The sequence below is a fragment of the Zootoca vivipara genome, chromosome 14 (assembly GCF_963506605.1).
Source record: "Zootoca vivipara chromosome 14, rZooViv1.1, whole genome shotgun sequence".
Lineage (NCBI taxonomy): Eukaryota > Metazoa > Chordata > Lepidosauria > Squamata > Lacertidae > Zootoca > Zootoca vivipara.
In genome coordinates this window covers 28271142-28280270 of record NC_083289.1, presented here as the reverse complement: position 1 = coordinate 28280270, position 9129 = coordinate 28271142, and the positions used below count along the sequence as shown (strand labels likewise).

The window sequence follows — 9129 nt, the reverse complement described above, 5'->3', positions numbered from 1 at the left end:
TGGGATATTTGGAACAGGATGGTGTAGATCTGGTACAGGGGCACAATGGGGCAAGCACAATTGGGGGGGGGCAGAAGTAACTCCCTTGCAGGAAGAAGGTTACAATATTTGGGACTTTTTGGTTTGGTAAGATGGGACATGGCAGAGCTGGCAGGGGAGCCTCTGATCCTCCATGGCCAAATTAGGCCTGGCAGGGATCCTACTTTTGGTTGCAAGGCCTTTTTCCTCAAGCCATGCCCATCAAATTAGTGCTTTTTAAATCTTGATTCCAAATGGCATCCAGTTGTATCCAAACATAGACAAAAAAACCCATCTCAGGAACAAACAATTTGGTCATATCTTAAGAGGTGTCCAAAACGCATAGCAAACAATCAACTTTCCAAAATATATAGATGTAAAGTTAGGATTTTTTTACCTATGTGCATCATTTTACATTTGCTTACACTGAACCAGTGTTTTAAATTTAATGCCCCTTCCCCCAGATTGAAAATATCCCTTTGGAGCTCTTTACTATCCCGTTTTGTTTTTAACATCCTGAATAACTAGGTGTCATCAGCGTACTTGACTACCTCAATGTTCATCCCGACTCTGTATCACTTATGAATCAGTTAAATAGCACAGGTCCCAGTACAGATACAGTGGTGCCTCTCTAGATGAATTTAATTCGTTCCACGGGTCTTTTCTTATAACGAAAAATTCATCTAGTGAATCCCATAGGAATGCATTGAATTTTTTTTTGAATTTTTTTTTTTGCCCATAGGAACACATTAATTGAATTTCAATGCATTCCTATGGGAAACCGTGATTTGCTAGACGAATTTTTCATAAAACGAATTCGTCTGGCGAGGCAACCTCTGCTAGAAAAAAACATTTCGTTAAGCGGAAATTTCGTTAAGCAGGGCATTCGTTAAGCAAGGCACCACTGTATCTGGGGAATCCCGTTTCTTCCAAGTACACAATGTCTACCAAGTACACAATGTCTACCTTTAGAGTGTCAATAACATAGTCAATAAAGTAGTTATTGACACTCTAAAAGGTTAATGATTCAGGTAGGTAGCCGTGTTGGTCTAACGCAGTTGATATATAAATAGGTTTGGAGGCCTTTGGAGAAGCCATGCTGATTCATCTTCAGCAAGACTTGTTCTTTTGTATGCTTTTCTATATGATTTTTAATGCCAATTGCTGGGAATTACAAGTGGGGAAAGTCCTATTACCTTCAAGTTCTGCTTGTGGGCTTCCCATTGGGGCAACTGGTCAGTTATTTTGAAAACAGGATGTTGGATTAGGTGGGCCTTTGGCCTGATCCAGCAGCAAGGCTCTTCCTACGTAATTGCTTGTTTCTGAGCCAGAGGGACCAGATGATTGCCCCTCCCTACTGTGTCACATTTTAAAGTGCTGAGGTGCTACACAGGGCTATGTCTGGTTTTGTCATCAGATATGTGTTTTGCATCCTAGGAAGAAGCCTTGCCCACCCTGCTTCGGAGACCAGTCTGCAGCCTGTTCCCTTTAAACAAAACACCTGAAGGAGAAAGAAGAAAAGTTAGTCTGTTTCTTAAAATAAACAGAATGTTATTTACCTGTTAAGAGATGACATTTCTGTTCTATAGTTGGTTTCTCCTGCAAGAAATTATGGTATTCCAAAACTAAAAGAGGCAGAGCTGGGCAGGAGCTGCCTTCCTTCTAAGCCTCAATTTCTCTATGATGCCATTTACTCCTGGAAGAGAAAGAGATGGCTCTGGAACCAGGTCCTGCATGATAGGTAAAACAGGAACTACTGGTCTTTGTACATTGTCTCCATAAATAATTACTTTGAAGAAAAAGCTTCTTTTTTCAATTAAAATGGAAGCAGTTAGATTTTGGAAGAAATATAGTTAGGCTCCTATTCAGTTGCTGCTGAATTCCATTTCAACCACATTTTGTTTGCTCACTAAGGAGTTTTGTTGGAATCTGCTCTGAAAGAGATTTGTTGAATAAATACAGCCTGATAAAAGGCATGTTTACTTTGAAACCCACTAAAATCAGTGGAACTTGTGTGCAGGTAAATGTCCACAGGAGCACAACCTTAATTGGTCTAGCCTCAGTGTATTCCAGTTAGTAACTTACACACTGCAGGAATGGAGATTCTTGCACTGTGGCTGTCAAATAGAGAGATAGAGATATATGGACATTTGTGGATTTTTACTTATTTCACATTATTTCCTTCCTCTCCTCTTTTCCTCTAAGGCACTCAGGCCAAGTTTGAGCCTCCTCTTTCCAACCTCTGCCCCTTCATATGATGCTGGACTCCAGCTCCCTGAACAGGGATTTAATCCTGGATCAATACCAGATGGATAATCTATAACTGGAGGCCCCTGTCTTGTCTTTGGTCTGAAGCATTGATCGGACACTGATCACAAGGGACCACCAAAGGCTCCATGGTCATCCATCCAGAGGAGCTGGGTGCCCTGATACACATAACTTATTGTGAACATAATTTATTGGTTAATAACGAACTAGGATATAGCAGTAAAGATACTATATAGATACGAACTATCCATAAGACTGAGAAAAGCAATAAGATTGCAAGGTGGAAAATCGGGAGTACTGTACTGTACAGGTACTTAGCTCTTGAACCCATTTGGAGCAAGTTCTTTGCTTTTGGGAACTGTCCTTGGTCCTGCAAGTTCTATTGCTGCCCCTGCCTTTGCTTCCTTGTTTTACAACAAGGGGGGGAAGGGGGAGGTGTATAATCTGATCACCTGGTGTCTTTTTATTTTCTTCAGAGTAGCTGCCACTTCGACTGAAATTGCACTGGTGGACATATGCCATTTGTACCTGTCCCAAGTCATCTCCCTCTGGCAAAAGGTGTGGGGCAACAGGTGCTTGTATTTACCCTCCTCTCCAGTGGTGCATATGCCAGCATATGGAATATTCTTACTACTGAGGAAAGGGCAGAGGGAGAGAAAAGCCCTTCCCTAACTGCTGTTTCCCTGCTTAAATTAGCAGCCCACTTCAGGTTCTTTGAAGAAAAAGAGCTAGGAAGTGTCCTGTTGGATTGGACCAAAGGGGACTCATTTGGTCCAGCATCTGATTTCCCACAGTGGCCAATCAGGTGCCCCAATGAGTGTCCGACAAAAAAGGCAAAACACAAGGTGATTGTCTTCCATATTTTCTTATTCCCTTTCAAAGGCATCCGAGTTCAGGTCTATGGCCACACCTATAGTGTGCAATGTTTTGCTGTGGTTTATAATTTTCTAGAAACTGCCCAGAGTGGCTGGGGCAACCCAGTCAGGTGGGTGGCATATAAATAATACTGTAATTTTTTATTATTAACTTATTGTTGTGGAAGTGAATTCCATCATTTAACCACGTGCCATGTGAAAAATTCTTCTTTTGTCTGACCTAAATCTTCCAGTGTTCAGCTTCACTGTATGTCCCTAGGATCTAGTATTTTGAAAGAATGCAAAGGGCAGCTGTCCCCTTTCTCCACACCATGTATAATTATATGCCTCTCTATCACTCCTCTGCTGCCTTTCTTCTTTCTAAGCTAAGAAGCCCCCAGTGCTCAGCTCCACCTTCAGCGTGGAGGTAAAAAAGGAAGGTCGGGGAACTGGCTGGCAGGGCTGCCCTTCTGAGGGTCTATAGGGTCACCAGCATTCGTCAGAAGGTGACCACCTTGTAGGGGCCCCGCGGGTTGCCACCCCTCACTCTGCATTGTAGACAGGCGCTGCAGCTGGGGGCCAAGGCAGCTTCCCCACCTCCGCTCGTTTGGAGGCCTCTGGCCTGACCGGGGTGGGGGGCAGCGGGGAGGGGTTGCCTTCGCGCGGCAGGCAAAGGGGTTTGCTCTCCCTTGCCCCACCCGATGGAAAAGAGGGAAGGGTCACCCTCATTCCTGGGTGCCGGGTGGGGGTACATCACCGAAGCCCAGCAGCAGGAGCAAAAGCTAGATCAAATCCTGGCGCGTGGGGGAGGAGGCTCCGCTAACAGAGATGAGCGCCTGTTGGTCTGCAGGACAGCGGCTGGGATCACCTCGGGTCCTGGAAGGAGTGTGTATATCTCCCCCGCCAGGAGAGGAGAAGGAAGATGCAATTCCGCAACCCGCCCCCCCCCTCCAAGCTCCTTCGACGCGGGGAGTGGAAAGAGCCCGTGCCGCGCCCCCAGCCCCGCCCCTTCTGTGATTCCGCCCCACGCCCTGCGTATCCTAAGCACGCCTGGGGAAGTGGGCGGGGACGCCCTCGGGGGGGCCGCGGCCGCGGGAATCCCCGCCCCAGTGCCTCGTGGGGCACGTGCGTTCTGAGGAGCCAATCCGCGCGCCGCCGGCTCTCCCCTTAAGAGGCGCGGGCAGGAGGCTGCTGCGGCATCTGCGGAGTTGGGAACCGGTTGCTATGGGGACGCCGGCGGCCGGGCCTGTCGCCATGGAGACGCCGGCGGCGCCCGGCAGCGGGAGGCGGGGGAGGCAGCGGCGGGGCCACGCGGTGCTTGCCGTGATCGGCGAGGTCGGCACCGAACAAGAGCGGGAAACGCTGCGCCGGAGCCTCGAGCGCGGTAAGGACGGGCGGAGGGAGGGCCAGAGGGAGAGGGGGAAGCCTGCCGGACGCCGCCGCCTGCGCGTTCAGCACCCTGGAGAGGGCCTGCCGTGTCGCCGCCATCGGGAGCACCTGAGGGGCGCGCGACCGGTTGGATCTGGCCCTGGCGCGGCGTTCCCTGGACCGGAATTCCCAAGAGCGGTGGCGTCCCCATCCCTGGAGAGTCCGCTGCGGGGAGGGGGCGGGACACTGGCCGCCAAGAAGAGGAAGGGAAAGCGGGTCGCGAGGCCGAGCCGCCGCCGCAGGACCTGTCCAGGAAGCTCGCTGAGCGGCCGTGAGGTGCGGAGCCTCTGGGCTGGCGGGGCGGCTTCTTCTGGCCGGGCCCTTCTTGCCCGCTGCCGCCTGGGCAGGAGCCCCCGACGCCATTCATCGGGTGGGAAAGGCGGGGGCCTCCGCTGCCGTCTCTGCTCTTCGCAGGAGGCCCTTCGCTACGTCAGCAAACCCGGTGGGAGGCGAGCCTCCGGTCACTTCTGCGACCCCTCTCACCCAGCCTGCGCCACTCCCCGAAAGATCCACTTGGCGGTCAGTCTTCTTGCCATTTTGATCTTGCCGGTTCGGGAGTAACTGAAGAGAGATTTGCTCTGTCATCTATGGGAGAGCCCGGGAACTGTCTAAAGGACTGTCATCGTTTTCCTCTATTAATTCTTTCTTCTTAAACTGCTGCAGTGCTCCAGCTGAAGGCTAATCAAAGCAGAATTTAGCGGTCCCATAGCTTATCATGATCCAGACACTATCATAGCTGCCAAGTTTTCCCTTTTCTTGCGAGGAAGCCTATTCAGCATAAGGGAAAATCCCTTAAAAAAAGGGATAACTTCGGAGCTATGGACACTATGTTTCCGTTGTAGCCTAGAATTGTATTAGCCTTTTTAGTAGAGGCATCACATTGCTGGCTCATTTTTTAAGCTCATGGTGTGCTAAGAAACCTGGCTCTACTGTCAAGCCAGGTGCTTTCCATCCTGTACTTGTGTGTCTTGATTTTTCTACCTAAATGCATAATGTTGCATTTATCTGTGTTGAAATTAAATTTGTTGCTTTGGTCCAGTTCTTCATCATGCTAGGCTCACCTTGAATTTTGTTAGTTTGGTGTTATCTGCTGATCTGATGAACATTTTCTCTACTCTTTTGTGTCCAAGTCTTTTATACAAAGTTGTTGAGCCACTAGCTACACATCTGGCTAACAGTAACAGTGTCTTTCATGCGGGGGTGGGGAACCTTCATAGGCAGCATTCTGGGAACTGTTTGTCAAAGGTGGGCAGGACTAGAAGCAAAATGAGTCGAGCAACAGATGTGACTCTTAGTACAATAGACTACAGCCCTGCCACAATCAAGCCAAGGATTTCCCCCCACACCCTTCTCTATCCACTGACACAATTCAAGGACACGTTTCAGCCAGGCAAAAGCCCAATAGGAGGAACAGGATCCAGAGCTTTTGAGGGTTTTGGCTTGGGGAAAGTCTAAAGATTGGATAAAGAGTTCTGGAAGTCTCTATTCTGCCCCTGAATCCAAGAGTCCCCAAGCTTAGTCTATCACACATTTTAGCAGCTTGTCAACAAGAATATTGTGGAGGAGCTTGTTGAAAGCCTTGCTGAAAACAAGCTATACTACATCTCGTAACATCCCCCTGTTCTATCAAGTTAGCTGTAAAAAGGGGGAGGTAGATGAAGTTAGTCTGGTATGACTTTTTCTTAAGAAAACTGACTTGTATTTCTCTCTGGCACAATGCTGCTGCTGCTGCTTGAACTGGTTGGAATGATGGAGTATACAAAAGCTAGGAGTAAACAAATACAAAACATATACTGTAACCATTCCTCCAAAGGGCGTAAGGAATGAGACAGTAGGTGCACTCCCAATAAGGCTTTACAGCTGGGGTGGAACCCTTAATGCCCTGTCTCCTCAAGAACTCCAGCCTGGCAGGGGGGAAAGGCATGCAAGCCCACTGACCATGTATCCAGGTAAGTGAGGAAGGCTCCCCTTCTCTGCAGCCTGGAGGGTGTGGCTGGTGCTTGCCCAGCTGCTGCCAGCAAAATGTCCCATATTGGCCCTCCCCCAAGAATGCAAATCAGTGTCATGGGATTGACACTGCAGTGTTATTCAAGGACCTCCTAGTTGCAGCTCTGATTTTCAGCAACTTATGGGAAACCCACATCTTTCTTGCTGCACATAAGGGGAGCAGATGGAAGCAAACTGGCAAGCTTGGAAGGAGGCAGGTAGTGGTGGCTGCTGTGGTGTGTAGTTGGTGCTGCAGTGCAGCTTTCCTTCCTGCTAGTTCCTGGACTTTCCCTCTGCAGTGAGTGTGAAGCAGGAGCAGCATGAAAGTGCCTCCTTGGTGAGCAGGACGTAGGTGAGGGCTCTTTTCTTACCTGCCATTCTCCGGGAAAGGAGTAAAGGCAGCCCTCTTATCTCTCCTTAGGGTGATATTTGCAGCACCTTGTCAATGTGGATGGGTCATTTCAAGGGAATGAAAGAGGAATTGCCACTGTGGTTGACTTCTCCTTTGGACATGTGGAAATCACCTCCTTTTATTTTATTTTCCCCCCCTGTGGTTGGCTGAATCTTTTTAAAGCAGTCTTACACTGCAGTGTTTGTGGAGAGGGGCTGTTTTTGTAAGTCTGGAAGGGCATTGCTTTGTATTCTTATTTAATTTCAAAAAATGCATATCTCTTGTTTTTAAATTTAAATAAGTTTCTAAAGCAATGCACAATGCTGGTAAAACAGAGCACTAAGTAAATGGAATGGTACATTATTATTAATTTTTAACTCAAAAGATCAGTGGAAATAAAATAAGTTGGACAGCATAACAGGGAAGATAAAACACAATTCAGCAAATAAAATTAAAAATGTTGCTCATGAAAAGCTCCTACAAATGAAACAGTCTTTATCTGGCACTGAAAACTTAGCAAACATTGTGTGGAGCAGCTGTATTTGGAGGGCGTTGCAGTGATGGGACATAATCTCTCCAGCTACCACCTGCCTTGCTTCTGCTGGCAAAGGAAGGTTTGCATAGGAGTAGGTGGTCTTCCCATGGGACGCAGGTGGCGCTGTGGTCTAAACCACAGAGCCTAGGGCTTGCTGATCAGAAGGTCAGCGGTTCGAATCCCCACGACGGGGTGAGCTTGGTCCCTGCTCCTACCAACCTAGCAGTTCGAAAGCACGTAAAAGTGCAAGTAGATAAATAGGTACCGCTCTGGTGGGAAGGTAAATGGTGTTTCCGTGCATGCACTGCTCTGGTTCATCAGAAGCAGTTTAGTCATGCTGGCCACATGACCTGGAAGCTGTACGCTGGCTCCCTTGGCCAGTAAAGCAAGATGAGCCCCACAACCCCAGAGTTGTCCGCGACTGGACCTAATGGTCAGGGGTCCCTTTACCTTTACCTACCGTAGGTAGTCCAGATACCAAGGTTCTAAGGCATAAATGATTTTAAAGGTTAATACTAGCAGTTTGCCTGGGGGAAATAGGAAGTATGGAGCTACTTTTGAACATAATGGTGTGTTCCTCATTACTAGTACCAAGCAATAACCTAAACTGCAGCATTTTGCACTAATTTACGTTTCTGCATTGTCTTCAAATATAGTCTAAAGATAGAAGGGCATAGTATGGGCAATAGTGGCAAGTGTTCACAGCTACTGAACCTGACTAGTCTGATAATGCAGATGCCCCAGGATATCCAAACTATTAGAAGGATTTAACAGCACTCCAAAATTCTGGGTTTGGTCCTTAAGGGGTGTATAATCCCATTCAGAACAGGCCAAAACTGACTTCCTAGTCACATTTTATTTGTTTATTAATTTATTGGATTTATAACTCTCCATTTCCTCCAAGGAGCTTGAGGTGGTGTACATCGTAACCCCCCCTTCTTCATTCAACTCCCACAACAGCCTTGTGAGGTAGGTTAAGTTGAAAAGCAGTGATGGCCCCTGGTTACCCAGTGAGCATCATGGCCAATTGGGGATTGATTTGAACCCTGGTTTCCCAGGTCCTAGTCTGACACTCTAACTTCTATACCACTCTGGCTTAGATGAAATTCCTCTCCACAGCAGTTCTGACTTGCCTGGACTCACATAGATTATGAGCCCCTATCCAATCTATTACTGACCTCTGACACCTATTCAGAATTTTTTACTCCTCTTGTTCAACTGAAACCAGAGCTCTTCCTGCTGGGACTAATGGCTGTACAACTAGAAAACGAATATGGAAGATTAAAACAATATATTATCACAGCAGTGATTTTAATAAGCACAACAAAGACAGAAGAACTTACTATTACCTACTATGAAAGAATGGTTATTGAAATTAATGGATTTGGCTGAGATGGCAAAGTTGACATGCTAGAGAAAAATCATTGTTGACATTTTGAAGACTGAAAAAAGTTGGTTTATGTAAAGTAGAAGAGTTTATTATGGAGTAAAAGTTTTTGCACAAGCTTTTAAAACTGATAGATGGAGAATTGGAAGTCTTTTCTTTTTTCCTTCTTTTTCTATAACTTATTTATTTTAGCATTTATGTTTAAAAATGCTGGAAATTTAATGTTCAATTCTTTATATTGTTTATTCCTTGTTTGTTTTTC

At 46.9% G+C, this 9129-nt stretch overlaps 1 protein-coding gene across 1 annotated transcript in view; it reads left to right on the top strand.

The window, feature by feature from the left end:
• The first annotated feature begins 4454 nt into the window (after positions 1–4454).
• The window catches only part of MAP1A (microtubule associated protein 1A), a 36020-nt gene continuing 31345 nt past the window's right edge, over positions 4455–9129 (top strand). The window contains exon 1 of the mRNA XM_035130840.2: positions 4455–4524. The gene's annotated coding sequence lies outside the window, so the exon portion shown is untranslated. The remainder of the gene's footprint in view (positions 4525–9129) is intronic.